Below are 25466 nucleotides of genomic sequence, written 5' to 3'. Positions count from 1 at the left end.
GTAATGTGCTCAAGTCAAAATTACTGTGATGCTAAACAGCTTTAAGATCAGTAGTTTGTTCTTAGTTTCCAATTTGTCTTTTTGTTTGGTTGGTTTTTGCTTTATAATTAACTCTGCAGGAATTAATTTTGCTTGACTGACTTTTGTTCTGAACTGCTTATGCAGTTATTTTGATTTTCAGCTGTATTTTACACCTACTTGTTGTGTAGCTAGTAATCTAAGGATCAGCTATGTAAACTCCAGATTTTCCTTACAATAATAGCAATAATTATTTATATAGCAACCTACATGTTCATGGCCCTGAATCAGATGAACTTTCCTTATGTGAGTCTGAAAGATGTTTTTACCCAGGTGGGATTGATAATTTTTAGTAACCCAGATCTACTCGCTATACATTATAGACCTGTTTTCTTCTGGGAGCCTGTAACTATGAATAAATTGGACAAAATATTTAAGGTTGGGATTTTCAAAGACATCTAAAGGCTTCTGTGTACAAACACTTAGTTTGCAGTGAGAGAGGGTGTAAATCTGTCATGCACTAGCTCTTTGTGTGGACATTGCTGATGTGCACTAACAGTTCACTAGTGTGCTTTGATCTAGTCCCCATTTCAAAGCAGGGTAGATCAAAGCACGGTAACAAACTGTTAATACCAGAGGTGAAAGTAAGCCAGTCTGGCCCCGGACTCTTGAAATCATGGAAGTCCTCTCCTCTTCTGGTTGAGGCCCTGCCTCTTTCGGTTGAGGCCGTGCCCCTGCTCAGGACTCTGGCATACCGGTAAGTCCTATAAGTTACTTTCACCCCGGTTAGTACGCATCAGCAGAATCCACGTGGACAGCCTAGTGTAGGGTGGATTAACACCCCATATTGCCACGAACTAAATCTTCCTGTTGACACGCCCCAAGAGAGTTAGGCATGCAATGCCCATTGAAATTCAGTGGGAGTTGAGCACTTACATCTTCTTTGAACCCCCTACCCAGCTCTGATCTTTTGCATATCTGGTAGGCCAGATTCTCTGTTGTCGCACACTTCATGTAGCCATGTATACATGGTGCTAAGTGAGAGCAGGATGGGTATAAAATGCTTCCTTTCAGACCCACTTTGCCCTGTTATGAATGACCATACAAGGCCTCTGGGGATGGAGAATGAGGCCCACTGAGTGGACTAAGGTGCTAAGGAAGGCTCTGATCCTGCAGCTGGGTGTGGAAAAGCTCCTTTTGTATTTATCTATTTATTTATTTATCTGTATCTATAATATTTTCTCCCCCTCTTTTCAAATTTCTGACATCATTATAAGGGTGGAAATAGATTGGCACAGTGCTTTTCTCTGACAGAAGTTTTTGCTGTTAAAAAGCAAAATGTCTTGTTTAATAAAAATTGATTTAGTATTAAACAGCTTTGGCTTGACTCCCAGATTAGGTAGTCCTACTTGCGGAAACCACCTGTTAAGGTAGGTTTGTTTGTTTTTTTTTTGTTTTTTTTCACTCTTCATAGCGCGTGGTTGTCTGACAAAGAAGGATTTGCATTATCAGGAAAATTGGGAATGATAACTACTTTAACATAGGACATCAATTAAAAAAAATGCAGCTTATGTGTCTGACTATAAGGATATAATTTTCCTGTAGTTAAGTCTGTATTTCCATTATAAAGGCCTATAGAATCTCCAGGGGTTATGGGATAATAAAATCTTGGCAGTAAAAAAAAATATGTGCTGTGAGTTGGAAGTTGGCTTCAAATGTGTCAGCTTGGGATGGGATTTTTTTTTTAACCACATTAAAAAAAAATCAGTTTGCTTATTTTTAGGTTATGTGAGATTTTAAAAAAGAAAAGCACAGTTGATTGTTTTCAGATTGATCTATGTGCTGCAAATGCTGGCATTGTGAAAGGGGAAAAGGAATTTCTGTGCTGTGCCTTGTTCAGGTAAAATGAATTGTTTACAGTGTAGAATTTTCAAAAGTGACTTAGGGCCTTAAAGGCCAGATTTTTTTTAAAAGTATTTAGGCATCTAAAGATGCAGTCTTCATTGCACTGATTCCAGTGGGAGTATGGAGCCTAAGAAAGCAAGCTAATGTGCCAATATTTAAAAGGGTAAATGAGATGATCTGAGTAATTATAGACCTGTCAGTCTGACATTGATCCTGAGGCAAGATAGTGGAGCAGCTGATATGGGACTTGATTAATCAAGACTTAAAGGAAGGTAATATAATAAATGCCAATCAATATGGATTTATGGGAAACAGATCCTGTCAAAGTAACTTGATAACTTTTTTTGATGAGATTACAGCTTTGGTTGGTAAAGGTAATAGTGTTGGCGTAATATATTGAGCCTTCTGTAAGGTATTTGATTTGGTATTGTACTACATTTTGATTTAAAAAACTAGAAAGACATAAAATGAACATGACACACATCAAATGGATTAAAAGTTAGCTAACTGATAGATCTGAAAGCATAACTGTAAACAGGGAATAGTCATCGAGTGGGTTTGTTTCCAGTGGGGTCCAGCAGGGATCGGTTCGTGGTCCTACACTATTTAACAATGATCTGGAAGACGACAAAATCATCATGGATGACCTATGCAAATGACACAAAAAGTGGAGGAGTGGTAAATAATGAAGAGGATATATCGCCGATATCGGGAGATCTGGATTGCTTGGTAAACTGAGCACAAGCAAACAATATGCAATTTAATAGAGCTAAATGTAAACATATCTGTCTAGTAATAAAGAATGTAGGACACACTTACTGGATGGGGCACTGTGTCCTGGGAGCGATAAATGAAAAAGGGTTGGAGGTTGTGGTGAATAATTAGTTGAAGATGAGCTTTCAGTGTGACCTTATGGATAAAAGGACTAATGCAATTTTTGGATACATAAACCAGGGAATCTCAAGTAGAAGGAGAGAGGTATTTTACCTCTGACTTTGGCACTGGTGCAACTGCTACTGGAATATTGTGTCCAGTTCTGGGATTCACAATTCAAGAAGGATGTTGATGAACTGGGGAGGGTTCAGAGAAGAGCTACAAAAATGATTAAAGGATTAGAAAACCTGACTTATAGTGATAAACTCAAGGAGCTCAATCTATTTAGCTTTCCAAAGAGGAGATTAAAGAGTGACTTGATTACTGTCTAGAAATATCTACATGGGGAAAAAATATTTAATAATGATCTCTTCAGTCTAGCAGAGAAATGTGTAATACGATCCAATAGCTGGAGGTTGAAGCTAAGCAAATTCAAACTAGACATAATGTGTAAATTTTTGTTGGTAAGGGTAATTAACCTTTGGAACAATCTTTAAATCAAGATTGTATGCTTTTCTAAAAGATCTGCTCTAGGAATTATTTGGGGAAAGTTCAGTGGTCTGTGGTATAGAGAAGGTTAAATTAGAGGATTGCAATGGTCCCTTCTGGCATTGGAATCTATGAATCTACAAAAGTGCTTTTGAAAATCCCACTAGGTGCCTACCTGCATCTTTTGGTGCCTAAATACCTTTAAAAATCTGGCCCTAAGTCCCATTGTCTTTCGATGGGATTTAGTTTCCTAAGGCACTTGGAGCTTTTGAAAATTTCCCCAAATATTCATATTGCATCTTTTAAATACAGGCACAGGCTCTGATCCTGCAATGAATTCTGCAAGCGAACCTCTGACCCTGCAGGGAGACCCTCTGATTTCAGTTGGGGCTCTGTGAGAGGCAGGGGCAACCTGCAGGGATCCTGTTGACCTAATTGGGACTGTTTGTGGGGCAGAGGCCTCCCTATGTGGATTGCATCTCATTTCAGGATCTAGCTCTTACGCAAAAACGAAGGATCTCCAGGGAGCTGCTGCAGTCTGCTTTGCGGATAATAATGTTTTAAGGGAAGATCAGTGAGCACCCTAGCAGAAGTGGAGTTGTTTTGGCCTATGTAGATCGTGGCTAACTTGTTTGTATTGAAGGTCAATTTTTGCACCTATGAAAGATGCCAAATTGAAAGAGTGCTGGGCTGGGATGGTGGTGTGCAAGGCACTGGGCAGTAGTGTTGGGGCTATGGGCAAGGAGCGTGCTTGGCATAGCGAATCTGGGGGTGTTGGGCAGGGAGGGTGTGTGGCACGGCATGGGCTCACCCCAGAGGGGAAGGGGCAGTCTGGCAGCGCAGGACTGGGTGGGCCAGTGCGTGTCTGGCAGGTGCCAGTTTGTAAAAAGTGCCCTTGCGCTGGGCTGGGCAGCATGCGGCCGCCTCCTCCATGTCATACCCCATTGCTCCTCACTGGCCTCTTGCTCTGGGTACTGGCCTCCCCACACCATGTCCGATGCTAGACCCAGAAAAGGTTAATCTGGTTTTGGCTCCTAGGCCTGCGCGGGGTGGTACCAGCAGTGGCGAAGGCAGCCGAGCGGGCGCATCCCTTTCTAGGAGGCCCATTGACTGCTCTGTGCCGAGGCCCGGAATTGCTGCTGGCTGGTCTGGTTTATATCATTTCTTTGATTCTGTTTTGTGCTTTCTTTAGACAGTAGTTTCACGGAGTGGGCAAGATCCATAGCTGATGTAAATCAATCTAATTCCATTGATGTCAATGATACTGTGCTCATACGCCTGCTGAGGATCTCAGCTAACAAGTTTATAAATTAAAATGGCCTTCCCACCACCATTCAGACAGATGGTTTACAATTTTAACCCAGTGTAGGCTTCAACAGACCCAGGCACAGATAGAGTTGCAGAGCACCGGATTTCATAGCAATGCCTGTTTGCCCAAGCCTAATGCTTCCAAAACACAGTGGGATTAGGGTAGAAATGATTATTTTTCCAAACTAAGTACCATTCCTATTGCCACTGCTGCTTTGGGAAAATGGTGACTGTAATTCTCTAAAGATTTAAGTTTCCAATGTGGCCTGGTGAGAGAGAGAGAGCAGGATAGCAGGGTTTTGTGATCTGGGCTTTTTGTTTTTGTTTTTAAGACTTCTCTTTGGCATCCTTGAATATAAACAGACAATGTGCCCTTTAACTCTTAACTATCCATTTTCTAAAAATAATACAAGCCAGGCATGTGTTCCGTGACAAGTCTTCTAAGTGGGTAATTATTTTTAGAGTAAAATATACATCTATTTTCCCTGTCCCAGTGTTACTGTCAGCTGAGAAATACTCAGAGGCAGATACTTTGCAGCTATATGTGAATGTATGGATTGCACATAAAGAGAAGTAAAAGAAGTAGGATGGAGACGAATGAGAGGTTACACTGCTGGGCAGGGGCTCAGGAAATCCTGGGCCCTGTTCTTTACTCTGTCATACACTTCCTGTGTGGGCAGTTTGCTTAGTGCAGGATTTTCAAATGTGCCTGAGTGACTTAGAAGAACAGGTTCCAATAACTTTCAATTGCACTTGTGCTCCTAAGTAATTTAGGTGCTACTCAGGGGCGGTTCTAGGTATTTTGCCGCCCCAAGCATGGCAGGCAGGTTGCCTTTGGTGGCTTGCCTGTGGGAGGTCCCCAGTCCTGCAGATTCGGCAGCAGCCTGCGGGAGGTCCGCTGAAGCCGCGGGACCAGCGGACCATCCGCAGGCAAGCTGCCGAAGGCAGCCTGCCTGCCACCCTCACGGCGACCAGCAGAGCGCCCCCTGTGGCTTGCCGCACCAGGCAGACGCTTGGCATGCTGGTGCTTGGAGCCGCTTCTGGTGCTACTTTAACCTGTTTCTCCTTCAGCTCCCCCATCTTTAAAATGGGGATAGGTAATACATCCGTTCTCCCACTTTTTGTCTGTCTTTCCTATTTAGATTATAAACTCTTTAGAGCAGAGCCTTTCTCTCACTATATGTGTGTATAACACCTGACTCACTCACTGGGGCCCTGATCTCAACTGGTATCTGCAGGCGCTACTAAAAAATACAGACAGTGCTATGGGTAATGGTGACACCTTAGCTCTAAATGTTGTATAAATTCTTAAGCTATATGTGACATCTTTATGGAGGATAGGTCCATCAATGGCTGTTAGCCAGGATGGGCAGGCATAGTGTCCCTAGCCTCTGTTTGCCAGAAACTGGGAATGGGCGACGGAATGGATCACTTGGTGCTTACCTGTTCTGTTCATTCTGGGGCACCTGGCATTGGCTACTGTCGGATAGGGTGAGCAGATGTCCTGATTGTGAGGAGTTTGTCCCGCGTCCCGACCACAGTTTGGTCGGGACACCATTTGTCCCAATATTTTGTTTCCAGTTCTTCGGCAACAATTCGGCAGAAAGTCCTTTAGTCGCGGATGGTCTTTGGCGGTATTTTGTTGGCAAGTGCTTCTGTCTTTGGCGGCAAGGTTTATTACTCGCCGGTGAAGTACCGCCGAAGACCGTCCGTGACTGAAGGCTCTTTGCTGAATTGCCTCCGAACTCCTGGATGGGTGAGTCCCAATATTTTCCCCCTTAACGTCTGGTCACCCTACTGTCGGAAGACAGGATACTGGGCTAGATGGACTTTGGTCTGACCCAGTAAGGCCATTCATATGTTCAGAAGTTTTTTCCACTGGCACTTACTGTTATGCTAAAAGTAGCAAATATATTGCACTCAGTAAAAGTGCTTTTGTATGTACATTCAGCTGGACTTGCCTTTTGAGTCTAATGATACTCTATTTAAGCTGTTTACAGTAACATTTCATCCAGATATTTCTTCAGTTGCCAAACTACAGCTGATGTTTTGCTACACATTTATGGACATTAATTATTCATTCTTTCTGAGATGGAAATGTTTGTTTGACTACTTGTTTATTCCTTGTGCAGCTAAAAGTGAGAAATAACTAAATGTGTTCCAGTTTCCCTCTGTTTCGTAGTTCGTTAATGTGAGGATTGGTGGGGTTTTAAAAGGATAAAACCCTAATACATCTTTGTTGCTAATCAAAAAGCAGGAGTGATTCCATTTGACAATCAATAGTTAAAAGATTATCTCAACTGCTGTTTTCTCCCTTATTTGCTTAATGATTTTCTATTGCGACTCAAACATCAAATGTTTTATGGAAACCCCAGACAAACCACTATTCAGGGTGTTTTATGGAGCTGTTGATTATCTTTATTTGGAGTCCTTAAATATATTTTCAATCCCCTAGGCAAGAGCTGTGTGCCTGGGCAAATAGCCAAGAATTTAAAATCTACAAATATGTTTACGAGCAGAAGAATAAGACCTACAAAACTGCCAGTTATGCAGCCCAAAGTTGGAAGAACACTTATTTTTCAAAGAGATACTAGTTATATTTGGTTCTGAGCCTTGACGCTTGGCCTTTTCTGAACAGCAAACCATCCATGGAGTCAGTTCTCAATCTTGCTAAGTGGCATAACTCTTACAGTAGATGAGAAAATAATGTATTTCCTGAGAAGGAAACTGGAACACAGTTGTTAGTCGTAAATCAATAAGTTTGTTCTTTTTTAAAAGACTGGAAAACAGAGCAGCTTGTATGTCAAGTGAGAGAGAAAGTTGTTAATCCTTCTGAAGAGCCTTCTGGTGGTGAGGAAAACAACATAGATTGTAGAGAAGAAATAAAAAAAAAATCCATAATGATTTGCCCAGCTGAGAAGGCATGAAAAGGAAATAAATGAGGAGAGGTAATAGGGGCTATCAGGACTGTCAGGAAGCTGAGACAATGGAGAAGAAAAACATTTTGGAGTTCAACAGCTAATTTAGGACAGAAGACGCCAAGGGCATTTCTGCTTGGAAATTCAGCAATGGAATTGTAAAGTGGTTTTGATGTGCCAGGGTGCAGTTTTCATTCCTGGTTAAACATTGCAGAGTTTGAAGAGATTGCTTAGCTCCAAAAACCAGAAGAAACTCTTGTGAGCCAAAACAAGAAAAAAGCAAATGTTATCTGATGGAATTCCAGCTGTGTGGAGATTCTGATCAATCAGCCCACTGTCTTTCAATGAGACTTATGCGCTTAAGTCTTTTGAAGACTTTGAGACTTAAGTGACTTTTGAAAATGAGACTTCTGCTCTTAAGTCACTTGGTCACTTTAAAATGTTAGTTGTCAAATTATTTGTATTACAGTAACCATTATAGGCTCCATCCAAGATTTGAGGCTCACTGAATAAGGCACTGAACAAACACATGGTTAGATACGATTGCTGTTCTAAAAAACTTGAAATCTAACCAGAGCATGGAAGGGGAAACGGGCACAGACTTGCACAAAGTCACACAGCAGGTGTTTATATAATGCTACTATATAAATCCATGGTGTACCCACACCTTGAAGGCTATGTCCAGGCCTGGTCACTCCATGTCTAAAAAGAGATAGTGGAACTGGGAAAGGTTCAAAGAAGGGCAGCAAAGTTGATCAGGAGTATGGAATGGCTTCCTTATGAAGAGAGATCAAAATATTAGGGTTCTTCAGCTAATAAGAGACAACTAAGGGCAGATATGACTGGTCTATAACATCATGACTGGTATGGTGAAAGTGAATAGGGAAGTGTTATTTACTCCTCATAACCCAAGAACCAGGGGTCACCCTATGAAATGAATAGGCAGCAGGTTTAAAACAAACACAAGGAAGTACTTCTTCACACAATGCACAGTCAACCTGTGAAACTTGTTGCCAGGAGATGTTGTGAAAATCAAAACTGTAACTGTGTTTAAAAAAGAACTAGATAGGTTCATAGAGGATAGATCCATCAATGGCTAATAGCCAAGATAGTCAGGTTTGCAATCCTAGGTCAGGGTGACCATAAACCTCTGTCCGCCAGAAGGGAAAGACCCAGGTGGATCCCTCCAACTGCCCTGTTCTGTACTCTCCACTGAAGCTCTGGAACTGGTCACTGTCAGAAGATAGGATACTGGGCTAGATGGGCCATTGATCTGAACCAGTGTGGCCGTTCTTACGTTCTGAACAGGTCAGAGGCAGAGCTAGGAATAAATCTGCTGACTCCTGGTCCAGTGTCATACTCGCCACACTATCTCTGTGACTGATGTGCTTTCCATTGCCTGATAACCCAGGACTTGCCTGTACAACGGCATCTTTACTGTAGAGTGTAGCTGCCTTGAAGGATCATGGAAGGTAGTTTACTCTCTGAGTTGGCCAGGTCCAGTCCATTAACGGCCTGACTCCCTAAAGGGCAGAGCAACTTGGATTTTTTACTGACATTCCCTTTGAAAAATCAGGCAGTTAGAGCCTCATAGATTAGGGAGAGAACTCTGAACCCTTCTCAAAGTAAATACGGTACCAGGTGTGATGTGTTCACATCAGCCTTTGTGGCTAACAAGGCATGATACTGTATGCTGTACCAGCTGCTCACCATACTATATCATACTCTAGCTGAAGTTTAATCGTTGCAGCATGTGTTCTACTGAAAAATCAGACTTTTCTTACCTAAGAACCTATCAGATATTTTGCTGGCAGGATCACTCCATCTCTTTCGCACTTTCTTTCCATTTTCCTCTCTTTCCCTTCTCTCTCTTCCCTGCAATGGTCATTATTTCTTTTCTCTCCCTTTTAGTCTCATCAGTTGAATCTCACCCCTTCCTGTCATTCCGACAGGGACATGAGCCATAGTGTGCTGTGGCAGTTGCTTGAAAAGAGAGGCCAGCCTCAGTAATAAATGATGCTCATTAGCTTGAGTGTGTCCGACAGTAGTGAACACCCAATGAGAATGCTTAATATTCTAACATACCCTCGACTGGGCCAAAACCATTTTTTAATTTAAATTGTTTTGGTATTTTCTGTTTGTGTGAGGGGAGAGTTTTTTTCCTTTCAAACTTTTACAGTCAGTTTTCTGGATCTTGGATGGTGTACGCTGCGTGACATCCTGAGAGGTGCTAAATACCTCCAGGCAGGGATTTTCAGTACAAACCAGGCCAGCTTGATATTTAGATTTTAGGGGAAAAAATACTAGCAGAGAGACAGCTGCACTTTAATCCCCTTGTCCTTGTTTTTATGGCAGCATAAGCTGGATGGGAAACCATGTGATTTTTTTCTAAGGGGAGGGCTAGTAAGACTCTAAGAAGTTACTTAGATGTCAGAGTTTTTTTAATAACTAAATCGATTTAGTTGCCCAAGTGCAATCGGCCAGTGTGGTTATGTGGTGACCGCCATTTTGGCCGAAACACTGGGGATGGAAGATGAGATCCCCAGAACCAAAAGTGTGAGTCTCCATCAGCCTTTGTAGAATAGGCGGTGAGGGGTGATGTGCACTGATCAGTGAGGTATAGATGTATTTAAACATTTTAAATGGCATTTAAAACTGGATTAGCAAAATCAGATAATTTTTACCAAATTAAATGAAATCAGTATAAATCCAGTTTAAACTGGGTTAGGCACATTTACATTAGGAGTGGGGGCTTTGTATCAGTGTAACAAAAGTGAAGTAGTTACTCTAGTACAAGTTTTCTACCATGGACAAGCTCTGAGGATACGAAAGGTGGTTCAGGGGATAGGCACCTGAGTGGGCCTCAGGAGACCTGGGTTCAACTCTTGCCAGAGACAGCCTGTGTGCAAGTCATTTAATCTACCCTGTTCCTCAGTTTTCCCATCTGTCAAATGGAGATAATGCTTCCCTACCTCCCAGGGCTATTGTGAGGATAAGATCCATTAGTGATTGTGAGGTATGTGGGGCCAGATTTTTAAAGGTATTTAGGCACTTAAAGATACAGTAAGTGCCTACTAGGATTTTCAAAACTCCTAGGCACCTAACTCCTATTGAAATCAATCTGCCTTAAAGTCAGTGGATCAGTAATTGACAACAGCTGGGTATCTGACCCTTCTTCTTTTAGGATCGTGATGGTGCCTTTCAGTGCTAGTATAGCTCAAGTGGCATCAATGTTTCTATTCCAAACCTGTATATAGTTTTTAGAGGTGCATGACTTGGACATGGATAAAAACCCAAACAAACCTCTTAGGCCAGTCTGAAATTTGGAGTTTGTGGGTTGAAAGAAAAAGGTTCGTGTCAAGTTTTGCTTCACATCGCTAACATCGGAACAGACTTCTCAAAGCGTACTGCATGGCAGCTAACGTTACAAGTAGCGAGTGCAAAAGAAATGGTGTGATACCTCTGCTAACTGAAAGAATGAGCAGTGGTTGTGCCAGCGATTTTATTGGGAGACCACAGATGAGGCCAGCTCAAAATAAATTTGACCAGAAGTCTGAAAAATGCGGAGCGCAAAGCACACACCATCAAAATGGAGCAGTTAAAAAGGACTTTACTTACAAACACCTGTTCTGAGTGCTTTGGATAAAATGATGATTGCCACTGTATGCAAACCTAAGGAGGACAGCTAGACAAAAACGCATGGGGTTTCACATACGTATCCTGCCCAAACAATCCAGTAGGCATGATACTGTGTTCTTATAAAAGTGCTTGTTTACTGCTATCTTCTGGTGGCATATATGGGGACTGTATGCTGTATTTAAATACTGTTCTCTCTCTTCATATAGTAATTCTCATTTTAGAATGGAAAGGAGTTCTAGGGTCAGATTCTCTGTTGTCTGTTTTGGTCCAGTGATTTCACTTTATGTAAGAGGAAGCCGTTGGAGGTGCATCCTACTCTGCTTTCCTCTCAACCCTTCGAACTTGGAGTGTTCCTGGGACAAAAGATGTAGCATGGGCATCCTTCAGCACCACCACTCCCCAGCTCTTGGAATGGCCCCTTAGGGCTGTTTATAATCTATCAAAAATTAGAGCAACCCTGATTTACACTTGGAACTGGATTGGCGCACTGGTAACCCCCCTGATAGGAGAATGTAAAGAGGTTTAAAGCTGCCTTTGCCCCCCTTCCCTTGTCCTACACTGAGCCTCAAATGTTTAAGGTATCTATTTTTTATAATAAATGATAATTAGCCTTAATGTTATACTAATATACAATATGGTATAAATACACATAAGGAAGAAATAGGATATACCAATATTATTTCTAGTCTCAAAAGGTATCTCGGGGACAGAAAGCAGGAAGACTGTCAACACTAGTTGATGGTGAATTCAATATAATTGCCACCAAAGTGATAACAGAAGGAATGAAATTCTTTTCCCCCAGAGAGTGTAATATTCATAGAAAGCTACTCGTGTTTACAAAGTTTTCAGGTAGAGCCTCCATTTAAGCCCTTGATCTTATATGACAGTGAAAGTGGGAGCATTTTATAAGGCAAATCAAGATCTCAGGGGATCGGTATCAAGGGTAATATTTCAAAAGAGAAAATGAAGATACTAACAACTCCAAGTCTACATGGTTGTGTGAACAGAAAGCATGTTAAATGAAAGCTCCACTGTAACTTGAATGTGAGTCACTCTTTGCTGCTTCTCTAACATCCAGTGTTTTATTAGACAGCTCTGGGTTGTTGAGAATATTTGCCCAGTTTGCTATGCAAAATCTAGGGTATCATTTAAAACACAGATGTATCAGAGGCATTTGTCTTTGATGGACAAATTTCGAAAGCAGTATCCTGAGAGTTTTCACTCTCTCATTATCTAAATGTAAATTCTTCTTGCCTTGGCAGTATGATCTTCTCATTTCTGATAAATATCTTATGATGGCAGTTATTGTACAAAAAACTGAAGAATGCCTGAACTGTGTAAGTTCATCCGCATGGAATTGCCTTACGTATATCTGCTTTCCTTTCATGCTACAGTGTATGCAGTAAAGTCCATTTGTAAAGTTTTGAGCACATCTTTGCTTTTTGACTGGGTGGATCTACATTATAGGAGACCTTCTAACCATGAATTAGAGCTGGTTAATTTCTGTGAACTGTTTTCACCATTTTTGTCTTTGTTTTCCTTCAAAATTCAGCATGTTGCCCATTTTTGTCCAGCTTAAAGCTCACTGAACTTTTACTGCTGATCAGAAAACATTAAAAAAAATTCATGAAAACTAGTGGGGCTTTGGTCAAAATTAGAAATTTCATGAAAAATATTGCCCCCCAAAATAGAATTTCTAAAAATAGTGACCAGTTCCACTCTGCAGAGTGAGGGGGAGAGAGGGACCTTTTCTGCTCACCTTTGATCCCACAATGGATCCAGGTAAAGTTATCTGAGGTCAGGGAAATTGATGATCACTGGTCTGTGGTAGTTTCCTAACCTATAAACAATGGCTTGTATTACTTTTTGAGGCAAGTGGCATGCCCATTTAGATACTTTAGTGACGTCTCAGAGCAGGCCACCAGAGAATTCCCACCTTCATTTCCCACTTGGTTGCACTTGATACATATATTGTAGCACAAGGACACAGCCCTTAGTGAACATGTTACTGAACCACCCCAGGAGCATCCCACAGAATGAATTATGGCTCCCTCCCTGCTCCCCCCCCCTTGCTTCAGGTAGTAATTATCTTCTGACCCATAGTAATTTATTGTTAGTATCTCCTGTGCTCCGGCTCAGCTCTGTTGACTGATGCATTGGAGGCTGATGCCAAGGTTCTGTGCTCATCCCATTCCTTTCCTGGTCCATGTCTGCCTATCAAGGTGCTTTAACCCATGCAGGGATTTAAGGTGGGGGCTTTTACTTCTCTTAGTGTCCCTGCAAACACACAGTCCAGGTCACAATCGAGCCCTTTGTCAGGTGGCATGTGATAGGCCTAAGCTGTTGCAAAGGAGCCAAATGGCATTATTAAAAAAAATGGCATAATGCAATGTAGTCCCAGTAATTGTCCTTCAGTGTCATGTACTGTCAGTGAGGCAGCAACTTGTGAAATATTCCGTTTCCTTCTTGCCGTGACCTAACCAGAAACTGAACCACTTTATTCAATGTACTTTTTCCCAAGGGCAATTACCAAGTGTAGGCATTCAGCCTAATGTAATAAGAACAGAAGAAAATGCTGTTTACTCTCTGCTGGCTGAGTAGAGAGGAGTGAAGGCTTTTATTTCTTGAACAACAAATTGTATCACTATGGTTAAACCTCCCTTTTTTCTCCTTGGACCGCAGTGATCACAGAAATATCTTAATTATTTAAATTGTTCTCTCTTAATCAATTGTTTAAACTTTACTGTTCAATATAATTTGTCTTTGGAAGTAGCACATAAAAGGTTCAGACACCTCTCCCGTCAGTCGTGAAACATAAAACTTGTGCTTACTCACTGCAATACTCTCCCTGAAAAGGCAACTTGAAAGTATCTTGGTAGCTGGGGTGTGACTAGATTAGTCAATTGACCTATGGATGTGTCAGTTTGGACTTCAAAGAGGCAAAAAGTTAATGTATTCACTTTTTAAAATAACGGAACAATGTCAAAATATTTCAAATGAGCAGATTTTTTGACAAAAGATGGTGTCAAGGTATTATTCCCACTTTGAACTTTAGCGTCCAGAAAGTGGGGACCTGCATGTACCCCTGTAAACTTAATTCCTAGCTTAGATCTGATAGCGCTGCCACCAACCAGAAATTCCAGTGTCTGGTACACTCCCTGTCTCCCCGAAATCTTCCCTGGGGGACCCAAGACCCAAACCCCTTGGGTCTTAAAACAAAGGGAAATAAACCATTCCCCCTCCTTCCCTCTCCCAGACTTTCCCTGAGAGGTACACTGATTCAAACTCCTTGGATCCTAAAACAGAGAGGAATTAACACCCCCCCCCCGTTTCTCCCCGCCACTCCCTGGTGAGTCCAGACCCAATCCCCTGGGTCTTGCACAAGGAAAAGAAATCAATCAGATTCTTAAAAAAGAAAGCTTATAATTAAAGAAAGAAAAAAGTAAAAAATCATCTTTGTAAAACCAAGATGGAAAATGTTTACAGGGTCTAAGCTTATACATAGACTAGAGGGACTCTATCCCCTCTAGCCTAAGTTACAAGTTACAGCAAACAGAGGTGAAATATCCTTCCAGCAAAATACACATTTGCAAATTAAGAAAATAAACATAAAACTAAGTCGCCTTTTCTAGCCAGTACTTACTGTTCTGAACATGAGAGACTGTTCGAAAGAATGGAAACAGATCTGGTTGCACATCTGGTCCCTCTTAGTCCCAAGAGAGAACAAAGAACAAAGCAAACAGCACAAAACAAAGCCTTCCCTCCACCAAGATTTGAAAGTATCTTGTCCCCCGATTGGTCCTTTGGTCAGTCGTCAGCCAGGTTCACTGAGCTTAACTCTTTACAGGTAAAAGAGACATTAACCCTTAACTATCTGTTTATGATAGATGGCCATTGGTAATTTAAACTTTTAGGTTCTGTCCAGTGTTGTTTGTCAGTTTTTCTTTAAAAAAAAATGTTTTGGATTTCATTTTATTGTTGCAAAATAAAATTTCTACAAAATTTAGGAAAAAACAACTTTTTTTCAAACTTCTTTTTAAAATTTCCATAGAAAATACCTATTTTCCAGTTATCAAGAGCTTATTAGACCACTGCATTAGTGAGGCCAACTAGCCTTTTACTTTTTTCTTAAAAAAACAAAACAAAACAACCAAACCCCACAGAGCTGTTGTTTGTTCCACATTCCCACCAGCCATCTATCTGAGTCATCTCTTCCAGGTCTGTATCAACTTCTGGCAGGGCCAGTCCAGACAAGCCTGCCATGCCTGCAGACATAGGTGGCTCCCAGTTCATGAAGCCTCTACCGATTCAAGTGTGCTATTTATTTCTCACGCTCTAGAGCTGTGTGATTGTAGTGCAGGAGCTGTTTCATGCTCACTGAGAGCTCTATCGAAATGATAGTCAGAACCTCAACTAGTGAAAATCAGTCTAGCTCTGTTGTGGATCAGGCCCAATACCTTGAGCTCCCTCAGGATTCAAGATATCTCCCTCGTTACACAGACCTTGGCAGAAACACTTTGCCAGTCCCCATGTTTAATGGGACACCCGTGGGCACTGTTCCCCCTAAATACACAAATACTAACAGCAATTCTGCACATATTTCTTACCCTCGCTCTTCTCTGTGCCCCATCCACTCACCTCCCACACTTTGCGTGGCAAGGCACTCACTAATATGTGCGTCTTCCATATGTGGCCTCTAATGAGGGTGACCAGATGTCCCAATTTTATAGGGACAGTCCTGATATTTGGTGCTTCGTCTTATATAGGCTCCTATTACCCCCACCCCCGTCCCAATCTTTTTGTTGTCTGGTCACTCTACCTCCAACTGACGGACTTTGTAGGTAACTCTAGATTGATTTAAACAGCCCTGAATGCTGATGTTCCACTGCAATTTTTCCAAATTTAGGGGAAAATCTTGCTCTTGGGTTTGCAGGGCAGAACTCCGTATGCACATTATGGGATGGGTCCCTCCAATGGATGTAAAGTATCAGAGGGGTAGCCGTGTTAGTCTGGATCTGTAAAAGCAGCAGAGAATCCTGTGGCACCTTATAGACTAACAGACATTTTGGAGCATGAGCTTTCGTGAGTGAATACCCACTTCATCAGATGCAAGTATTCACCCACGAAAGCTCATGCTCCAAAACGTCTGTTAGTCTATCAGGTGCCACAGGATTCCAATGGATGTAGTGTATAACATTCAAGAGAGAGATCCCCAGTATGCATAAGAGATCCATACCTGACTGCGGGATTTAGTCTTTTTCTATTGGACGAATGATCAGTGTAGAATTCCCAAGGAATGAGATTAATACTTCAGCTTTAGATCCCATTTTGAGTAGAAATGGGCCAAAATTAGTACCATAGTGCCATTTGTTCTCTCCCTTGCCCCCAGATTTGGTAGCTGGATAAAAATGGTCCTGGTTTGAATCACCCCTTAATTTCAGCTTGGCAAGCCAGGAAGGAAACGTGTGTGTATACACAACATGTCCAAATAATACAGGTAAGTTTATATATTACATACCTGTGTTTACATGTATACAGAGGTTCGATTGCTAATTTTTAAATTAAATGAAATTCCAAATTTTGGGTTTTTTTTTATTTAGGCCACATTCCAGCAAAATTAAAGACTACTCAGAACTTAAAATAAAGCACAAGCTCAGGTGCTTTGATGGGTGTTGGCACTTTACTTAACTGACAAGGGTTCTGTTTCTTATGCAACAGCTGATGACCTCAGTAGCTCTTAAAACTGTGAAAGGAATGTAGAGACCTGCTTCATTGTAACTCAATGCCATTAACTACGCAGGAGAAATTCAGAGCCCTGGACTCAGTTCTTGGCATATAAAAAGTTTTTTGGATCAGTTTAACATAAGATGTCATGGTTACTGTCATTTAACATTGATGAGATCTTCTGTTACCTGTAACACAGTTATATCTCCGGTATTGTCAGTATGACTTACCTTAAACATCTTAAAGAACCTTCTCCTTTTAAGAATAGAAACAATAAGAAATTATGCACTGTCAATATTATACAGTTTGTAAGTGACATTTAGGTGCCAAAGTCATAGATGTCTTAGAAGAAATACTTTTAAAAACATTTTTTCTTTCAGTTTAATGATGTAACTTTTTCAGGGACTGATGATCTAAGGATACATTTTTCAAAAGCACCTAAACGATTTAGGTACTGAAGCCCCAGTCACTTTCCCAGTGACTCAGGTGTTTTTCAAAATTTTACCCTATCTACAAAACTGTTCTAATGGCGCCATTGACTCTAACTCTGCTATGTATCCTCTGACTAACTGCCAAATCAACTGACAACGATCTGACAAAGAAATCTTTTAGCAAAATGGATTCCCTTTGTGCCGAGGCCCACATGTTTAGCAGCTCTCTTGTAAAGAAGTTCTTGTTGTAGCAGATTACCAAATAATTAAGGTGCTTCAGAGATTGACAGGGAAGAAATAGCTGAATGATTTAAAGTGTTACATGAACATGAATCACTGCACTACACAATTCTGAGTGATAAAGGCAAAGGTATCGATTCAGAGTTACCAAATGTTAGGAAAGTTAGAGATAATTTCAAATGTGTTTCATTTTTAAAAGAAAATAATAGAAACTGCGATCATGATTTATCTCCACTTGGGGGCAAAATTGTAAATAGTTTTTGCAATTAATTTTTCATTCAGAGAAAATAGAAATTATGTTCAGAAATGAGAAGAATGTTCCCAGTTGTTTTTTGATAAGCCATTGCTTGTCTGTATTACACACTGTATCCCTAATTTCTACTAGATACATGTACTATCATGTTGAGAAGATGAGAGTACTTTTTAAGTTACTGAGTAGAGAGAGAGATGACTGTGCAGGAAAAACTTGGATAAAGTGATCAGTAAAGAAAGCAGGTCACTTTTTGGTTGTGGTCCTCCAGGCATGTTTCACTGTCCCCCCATTTTTTTCTCTTATCTGTGACCAGGGCCGGCCCACAACAGTTTGGCATCTGAGGCGGAGAGTTCAAATGACACTCCCATGCCCCCTTGCTTGGGCCAAAACTTTGAAAGGTCTCAGTTCTGCCTTCCTCCAGCACAGCACTCAACCATCTCTGTGCATCTAGAGCAGAGAAGATACATATGCACTAGCAACAGATACAATTTTCTACACCCCGGGTAGCAGCACCCCTCCCCCCCCAGTCTGTCACCTGAGGTGGCTACCTCAGTTCACCTCATGGTAAGACCAGCCCTGTTTGTGGTCTATGGCCATGTAACAGCCTCCCTAGGTATGCCAGATGTATGGCTGAAGGTTTTGTGCTATTGTATGCATTTCTACATCATCTAAAACATTGTTTCCATAAATCAACTGATCTAATGTTCTGCTTGAGTGATATTATAATTGCCATGATATTATGTCTATTGTTAGAGAGCCCCAACATGTATCTAGATCAGGTGCACTATGGGTAGTTAAATCTGATTAGTGTCTTCAGTTTCCATTACTAGATGGGTCTGGCAGATAATCAAAGTGCTTGGTGGTGGTGAGGCATTTCATACGATGGGTCTTTTCTTCTTTTGACTGGTGCTCCTTCCGTATAGTCTCCTCTCTGGATAGAATTACCCAGTTACAGTTCAGTTATTCTCACTGTCATGACGATTGCCTTTAAGTTATGGAGCACAAAATAAGTGCTACCCATATTTATCAGCTTGATGAATCTGTGCATATAACTATAACTGATTTTAATTTAATAGTTATCCAGTGGGTTTTTTGTTTTTTTTTTTTGCCTGGCTATTTACTCTGTTGGACTCTCTTTTTGGTCAAGTACAGAATTGCCTTGCTTGGAGTAATCAGGAGTTCAGTGAAATAGCTATTCACTGAGTGTCTACAGGATGACAGCGGAGAAAGAACTTGTCGCTATTCAATTTATCACATGCCTGTCTAAGGGCTATAATTGGCAGGTGTTGCTTGGAAGAGAAAGTACGTTATTGTGATCAGCTCCCAAGGAGAGGCATCCGTACATCAGAGATATTGGACTGTGCATCTTTGTAACTTGGAAGTCTTGAGATAAAATGTTGCCAGTGATAACTGGGGGGGGGGAAAAAACCTATAGAAAAACATGTCTAGTCATTTCATCCACTCTGCAACGTGCTCACCGCCCATTGTTATAACACCAGGCTTGCAAGTCCGGTAGCAATTTTGAAAGCAGTAAAGGAATATTTGAAGAGCCAGACTACACTTGTCTGTAATGCAGTTGGAAGACTGTTCAGAGTCACTTGATATGGGGAAAGGTATTTGAAAACTGTAGGAGGAAGGAGGTACTAATCTAGTACTAATGGCGATGGGAGTGGCTGGTAATTACAGACTAGGAAATTGAATTTCCATCTGAGGGAGAAGTCTGGGATAATATTACTAGGGATGAAAAAGGAGTGGCCCAGATGGAAACACATGCTTAGGCTCTTGGCAGCATGAGCTCATTCTGGATGGATTTGGTCAAACAAATCTGAAAATGGGAATTAAACATATTGATGAAGGCCAGGCAGTAGGTCGTGACTCACCTGGATTCACCTGGGAGAGGAAGGAAAACTGAAAAGTATAAATACAGCATCAGTTTAAACAGATAACTCTAGAATTTGATGGTAGGAAGAGGCCAGAAAATCATCAAGAACGAAAAGGCTGAGATGCTCAAAGATATTTAAGTGCCTAACTCCCATTGAAATCAAATGCTGTTGAGCAGTGTTTCTCGAACTAGGGTGGCTGCTTGTACAGGGAAAGCTCCTGGTGGGCCAGGCTGGTTTGTTTACCTGCCCTGTCCACAGATCTGGCTGATCACGGCTCCCACTGGCCATGGTTCACTGCTTCAGACCAATGGGGGCTGCTGGAAGTGGCACAGGCCGAGGGACTTACTGGACGCCGCTTCCAGCAGCTCCTATTGGCCTGCAGCGATGAACTGTGGCCAGTGGGAGCCGCGATCGGCTGGACCTGTGGACGGGGTAGGTAAATACACCGGAGCAGCCTGCATGGGGCTTTCCTTACACAAGTGATGACCCCAGTTTGAGAAACACTGCTGTTGAGAATCTGGGCCTGAGTCCCTATCTGCATGATTATTTGCTTGTAAGCTAATTGTAAGACAGGAAAGATAGTTGATAAAATTGAGGACACAGTCCCATTGCAATATCAGTAAAATAAAGTTTCATGCAGCAGTCATATTGCCGAGCCCTATTTCTAGAGCAGTTCACCTTGGCTTACAAGTCAGTGAAGGTGAACAGCTGACTCAGTTACATGTATCAAACTTTCAGCCTCAAAACAGTGTAGAACTAAATTTTCAGGTTTGGGTGCATAAATGTAAGTGTTTGTATCAATATTTAGGGTCCTAAATAGCTGTTCTTGCCACCTAACAGATGATTTGGACACCCAAATGAGAGTTTAGGTGCCTATTACGGTTGTTTAGATGCCTCAGTTTAGGTACCTCCAACTTGTAGACTTAAGTCATCAGTAGTGCTCGATACGTAGCATTTATCTGTGCTCGGTGAAGAAAATTACAACTTTGAGTATGGACTTTGCAATGAAATAAACAATAGAACCTTCCTTCTCTTTTTGTGCCATCCCGCATGGCATTATGTTAATAATAATCTTGCTGGTGTTTTTTCACTACTGTTACTTGCTGAAACCTACAATTATAGTAGATCCCATGATAGATAAGAGGCATCAAACTTTTAATGAGATGAGCAAAATGTTTCCTGATTTACATGGTGTCAACATAAGCCGTACAGTGACACGCTTCACATTTGTTTGATTCAATGTGCACTGGAAAGTTTCCGCAACTATGTGCAATGTAGACATGATTTGGCCTTCTGAAAGAGATGTTGACCCACGCAAAACCACCACTGAAAATCAAAACCTCAGAGTTATCCAGAGTACGGGATTTTAAAATAGAAATCCATTCTATCAGCCTGTGTTTAAAAGTAGAATTAAGGGGCCAAATCCTCAACTGAGGTAAATCAGCACAGTGCAACACTGGTTTATATCAGCTGAGGAACTAGATCAATATCATTTTCACACTCTGGAAGTGTCTGTTGTGTTTCAGTGGGACTAGGAGTATTATGATTGGGACAGTGTTGAGTAACCTACATGGTAGTTCCAGAATACTTGGATGTGGATGTTTAAAATTTCCAAGTTATTTTATTTTAAAAGTATCTTTAGCACAGCTTGATCAAGTAATGCTCCTCCCATTTACTTAATCAGTTAGTAATTGGAGAGGGAAAGGGTTAAAAATTGAACAATTTATAGCTTTCCCATAAACCCTGTGCTCTTTGACATGGCTGCTGTTATGTAATCACTTCAGATTGCCTCAGCCTGTCTGCGTCTTTCGTACCTCTGCCCTCTTGGGTGAGTGTCATTTGTCCTGTCAGAAGACCTATGTCCTGAATCAATAAATCTTCTGTAATTTCTGTAATTATAGTCTAATTTTGTTAATATTGCAGTTACACATGCTGCTTGTAAGCACTTTCACCCCAAACCCATTAAAAGATATACTTCCAAAGAGATTATTCTGCATGGCCTGTACAGGAAACTGAAAGTGTTATGTACCATTGCAAGTAAAATGCTGTATTCCATAATTTGTGTGCAACACTCCATTTTCCTTTGTTAGGGACTGAGATGTCAGTCTTGCAAGCTGATATGCCTCACTGAAGCCAAAGGAATTGCTGGTGTGAGTAAGGACTTCTTTCATGGGTAAAGGTTTGCAGGGTCTGGGCCGAATTTGTTTTACTCATAAGATGGATAATTGTTTCAGTGGTTAGCTTAGGACTTTAGGGTAAAATTTTCGAAAGCACCTAATATAGGTGCCTAACTCTCATTAAAATTATTCACCTTGTCTCATTAAAATACAAAGGCAGTTCCATGCTGAACTCCCCAGGTGCTCTTGAAAATGTCACCTTTAAAAAGTAAGAAGAATTAACTCATAAATTTGTCATTTCCAAATACACCAAAGCAAAGTCTTCATACCTGTAATCATAAAACAGTATTTTGAATCCTGAGGAGAGAGTACTACCGGGAGAGTCCATTCAAAACCGCCCATTATGTCACGGATCGAGTAACACCCTTTTAACAAAAGGTATATCCTTCCTTGTTCTCTGTTTTGTATCTTCTTTCAAATATTATTTCTGAATAAGGTATTTTTAAAAAGTGGATTGGCAGTTGCCTGCACATTAAAAGTTAACATCTAATAAATCAGCTTTCAAATGATTTCATAACCAGATTTGAACTAGTTTGCCTTTTTGTTGTATGTGAGTGGTTGTTGGGTGTGTACACCCTGAAGGCCTAATTATGCATTCCAAACACCCCAACTTAACTCTAACCCTCCGCAGTATTTGTAATAGGCTGTATCTGTCTCACCGTTCCTTTTTGTTTATGATCGTTTTAGCCATTGAACATTATGAACAGTTTTTTTCAGATAAAAAATGGATTCTCTTATTCAAACGGTTAACTAAAAATTAAGTTTCCATTTTCTTAATGAACTTAAAGTCACATCACCTTCCACATAGGCTTCAGGATGGCAACAAAATAGCTTGGGTAGCCAGTCAGCACCAATGACAGGTATTGTCATATTGTCTCTCATATTATTGTGTAAAATGTTGTACATGGATCCCTAATGCACAGACCTCTGCCATCCCTGTGTAATATATTACACACCCACAACCTACATTAAAAGAACATTTTTAAGGTTACAAAGTGAAACACTCAGAAGTTAGGAACCGCCAGAATTATAGTTGCCTGTGCAACCTCAATTCAATCCCTGTGTATATATTATGATACAGTCTTTAATTACGTGGACACAGACTGTTTTTAACACAGGACCCTGACTTCATTCAGTGCACAGAATGGACAGTGCTCACTTAGCAGCTATATTATATTTTGTTTGCTCCTTTGTTGTCTGGTGTGTGCTTTATTGCTTACTATTCAAACCCTGCTGTGGAGACTGAATTACTAATTTCTGCACAGGCTTTTCTATGGCACTCATATTATAGAATCCATGTGCTTCTCAAATATTAATGAATTTATTTTTACAACACCGCTGTGAGGTGAGGGGGTGGTATTATCCCCATTTCACAGAGAGCAATCTGAGTCAGAGAGATTAAGGTTAAAAGTACATAATAATTTTGGGTGCCTAATTTGAGATGCCCAGGACCTGGTTTTTCAGAATTCTTAGCATTAGCTAGCACTCTATATGTTCAAGCACCGTCCCCTTTGACTTAGTGATGAGTACATCTGTAAATCAGACCGCAGGCTCTCAAGTGACTACCTGTGAAAAGTTTGGTTTAAGTGACTTGCCCAGCATCATATAGGAACTTGGTGACACAGGCAGGGATAGAAACTGGTTCTCAAGGGCACTGTTCCTATTGCCTTGATCATCCTTCTTCCTGCAATCCCCATTCTCGTTTACTTTATACCTTGCAACTCGGAACCACTGGTGCCTCTCCCCAGCTAAGGGGGAGGGCCTTTAGTTATGAGCGGGCTTGGGCCTGCTGTTTTCCCTAGATCTACAATAGGTAAACACCCATGTTGCAACAAATGAGGCAGGTGTCCTGCAGGCAACAGTCTCCTTCAATACACAGCTCTGATTCATCCCCAGAACAGGTCCATCCTGTGCACTGAATGAGGCAGGGGCCCTGTGGAAAAAAATATTATGTGATTGTGCAATTAAAAACTATCATAATGCATACGCAGAAGGCATTTCCTAACTTTTGAGTGCTTGACTTTACAATCTTAATAATGTTTTAATGTAGTTTCTGTAGCTTTTTAGTAGGTTTTACAATTTTTATATATACATACACACACCCCTAAATGCAGAATTTTAATATTTCAGTATTTGTGGGTGTAAATTTCATTTGTTAGGTAAAATATGTTTTGCTTTGAGTGTCTGGAAGCAATTTTTTTAAGACTAACACTTGAAGTGAGAGATTTGAGTTTTAATTTTTAATGGTGTAAAAGGAGAGGAGAGGTCATTGGATACTTAAGTATAGATATATAGAAATGTTGAGTAGGCTTGGAAGGAATTCTGTTTTTCATGTTTTTATAATTTTGACAACTAACATTGATGTTTATATGTAATCATTTTAAAAGATATTTATTTAAATGTTCACAGTTGCGAGAAATTGGGTGGGGGAAGTTCAGACAGTAAGTGTTTAATATCGGCATTATGACACATTTTATACACAATAAGGTGAGACTTAAATAAGTTCTCAAGCAGAATTTTTTGTATTTGCCTATGTACAAATTTCAGTTATTCTGGATTGGTAATATTTTTGTGTAGATATGTGTGTCTGCAGTGAAATCAACGCTTACTGACATTTATGAATAAAAATTGAATTCTTCCATGCCTTCCTATAAGCAGGTGTCTACTATATTCATGCAGTTACATTGAGATGATCTTCCAGATCTCTCCACTGAGCTCAGTTCTGACCTGAAAGGAGAATGTCTCCAGGAGTATCTCATTTATAACTTCATCATGAACAGAGCATCATGGCTTAGAGTTTTCAAGCCAGGCTACCACTGGAAAGGACAATCAGATATTTTGATTGCAATGCACAATTGCTGATACATTTATGCCTCCCATTTACTAACATGTAGTGTTTTGCATTTATTTTAAATCTATTTTTAATTATGTCAGCTGAAGGGCAAAATGCTTCCAACTTGCTAATTGTACATTGCAAATCTGCCAGGATAATTTATTTACAAAAAAATAATTCAAAAGATGTATGTTGTCTGTTAAGAGAAAATCATGCGCCATTAATTATTTGCTGATCACCAACAATGTGTTCTCCATTGTACAAAGCAGATATATCAAGTCAGACAGTGCTCCAAAAAGCTTATGGCCTAGAATATATTCTTTACCTTTTATCTTTATTAGCCCAGAACAGAAAAATTCTCAAATCCAAAAACCTGTCTTGTTAGTGGGAAGCCGTCCTGTTTAATGCAAAACAATCAGGGGCGGCTCTACCATTTTTGCTGCCCCTCAAATAAGCTGCTCGGACTGCTGCCTGAACTGCAGAAGCCCCTCCCCCCCCCCCAAAGCCACCCGGACTGTGCCGCCCCCAAAATGGATGGAATGACGCCCCTTAGCATGTGCCGACTCAGGCATATGCTTCCTCCGCTAGTGCCTGGAGCCGGCCATGAATACAATACTTAAATGACTGAGTGACTGAAAAAATACATTGATTGGGGCAGAAGTAGTATAGTGCTGCTTTGCCAGCTCCTAGAGATTAGGACTAAATTCTCAGCTGGTGTAAATCAGCATAACACCATGGAAGTCATGGAGCTTCACCAGTTCACATCAGCTGAGAG

The 25466-nt window shown here is 40.8% G+C and overlaps 1 protein-coding gene across 14 annotated transcripts in view; it reads left to right on the top strand.

Moving 5' to 3' along the window:
* The window catches only part of MAP2 (microtubule associated protein 2), a 344861-nt gene that overhangs the window by 26569 nt on the left and 292826 nt on the right, over positions 1-25466 (top strand). Inside the window, exon 1 of one of the 14 annotated variants that reach the window (XM_075069962.1) lies at positions 21814-21831. The exons of the other annotated variants lie outside the window; for them this stretch is intronic. The gene's annotated coding sequence lies outside the window, so the exon portion shown is untranslated. Of the gene's footprint in view, positions 1-21813; positions 21832-25466 lie in introns of those variants that run through there. 14 annotated transcript variants of the gene reach the window in all.

This window comes from Chelonoidis abingdonii, chromosome 10, assembly GCF_003597395.2.
Source record: "Chelonoidis abingdonii isolate Lonesome George chromosome 10, CheloAbing_2.0, whole genome shotgun sequence".
In the NCBI taxonomy this organism is placed as follows: domain Eukaryota; kingdom Metazoa; phylum Chordata; order Testudines; family Testudinidae; genus Chelonoidis; species Chelonoidis abingdonii.
This window is presented reverse-complemented; position numbering and strand designations above follow the sequence as displayed.